The following is a 1,951-nucleotide window of genomic DNA, read 5'->3' as shown; positions in this document are numbered from 1 at the left end:
ACCGATTATATAAGAATTTTGTTTTTCTGTGGGTGGGGAAGGAAGTTTAGGAAAATTCATGCGCGTCGTATTTCTTTCCTTGCAACTTTCCGAAAAATGGGTATTTTCAATGAAATTTTCTACAGATATCTTTCAGAGTGTGCATAATATATCGCGATTATATCGAAATAAAAGTGAGAAATTAAAAAGGTGGGCACACACAGACATACTGACAGCACAATTTTTTCGAAGTTTCAAGTTTCATTTTGTGTGTCATTATGAATGTATGCGAGCACAACGAGAATTTTTTTCATATTCAGGTTCCAAAATAATCATTATCTACACGCTCTGAAAGGTATTTATAAAAAAACAAAGATTCTTAAAATAATATCCGTTTTTCTGAAAGTTAGAGTAAATTTTCCGAAAATCCTCTCCCTAGCCCCGGAAATTTTTTTCACAACAAATTCCAGGTATAAGTGAAATCTAGAAAATTTCATTGATAAAATATCCATTTTTCTAGTCGGTGCGGGTGGGGTACACATTTGGGTAAATTTTGATAATTAACCCACGTTTGTATAGGTATGTCATAGTTTCTACCTTGTCACTGGAAAATAGCGTCAATTTCATAGGTAACGGTTAGGTTTATATTAGTGTAGTTACCAATTGTAACGGGTAAGATCGGAGTCAGCAGTTGTAACGATAAAAATTTGCTGTTATAACGCCAAGTGGATCTTTTCACTTTGACCGGCAGATTTTAAAAATAATTTCTTTGTAACTGAACACTTTTAAACTTCGTATACTGGTAGAATGTGTCGCATAAAACATCTTTTTCTCTTGGCACACGTCGTATTTTCCACCAGCTACTCAACGTTATGTAATTTCGTTTCCGTCTTATGGTTTTTGTTATTTTGCGTTATTGTTAACGACTTTACTTGGATTGGAACTGTTGTCTTTCAAAATACGGTCATGTTTTTGAAGTTCTTTGTGAACTGTTACGGTTTGTTTTTGAAAATTTTCTTGTCAGTTATGACGAGTGGAATTACAGTTTTCGACCTTGCGTCGACTCAAGATTTTCCCGAGATGGGAAAAAGACTTGTAAGTCAAACTGTCAAGAATTCAAAGGAAAAACAGTTTTTCAGACGCCGTTGGCAGAAATGTTATCGAGTTGGACGTCACCATGAACAAATTATTTCAGTTTAGGAAATTTATAGAAAAATGCGGAGATGAAACAAAGTTGGTACCGCCCCCTGAAACAATACAAGCCATTAAAGAAAAAATTGCTATTTACAAAATATCTTTATATATAAAAGTAAGGTTGTGTGCTGTCTGTCTCCCTCGATTTAGATTCCTAACTACTCCCACATTTTGCGGTGCAGTTTAACCAAAACCGGGTATCTTATAGTCGTGATTCATATCGAGCTCTTCTGGGTATTAGCGCGCGTCTACGATGAGTCTACGATTTAAAAAAAAAATTTACTATAATTTTTTTCCATTTTAATGCATTTTTTCGCTATTATATAAAGGAAGTAACTCTCTAAAAATGTCTACGATGAGTCAACAATTTAAAAAAAAAAATTTACCATAATTTTTTTTCCATTTTTAATGCATTTTTTTGCTACTTTTTGGCTATAACTCTCTAAAAATGCTTATATAGTTATTTCCCTTACAAACCCGAGCAACGCCGGGCGATACTGCTAGTCTTTATATATAAAAGTAAGGTTGTGTGCTGTCTGTCTCCTACGATTTAGATTCCTAACTACTCCCACATTTTGCGGTGCAGTTTAACCAAAACCGGGTATCTTATAGTCGTGATTCATATCGAGGTCTTCTGGGTATTAGCGCGCGTCTACGATGAGTCTACGATTTATAAAAAAAAATTACCATCAATTTTTCCCATTTTTAATGCATTTTTGGCATATATAAGGGAAGTAACTCTCTAAAAATTTATTAAATCTCAGAACGTAAAAAGCTA

Source organism: Octopus sinensis, linkage group LG15 (assembly GCF_006345805.1).
Source record: "Octopus sinensis linkage group LG15, ASM634580v1, whole genome shotgun sequence".
NCBI classification, from domain to species: domain Eukaryota; kingdom Metazoa; phylum Mollusca; class Cephalopoda; order Octopoda; family Octopodidae; genus Octopus; species Octopus sinensis.
The sequence above is the reverse complement of the archived record's forward strand: the minus strand, read 5'-3'. Positions refer to the sequence as shown.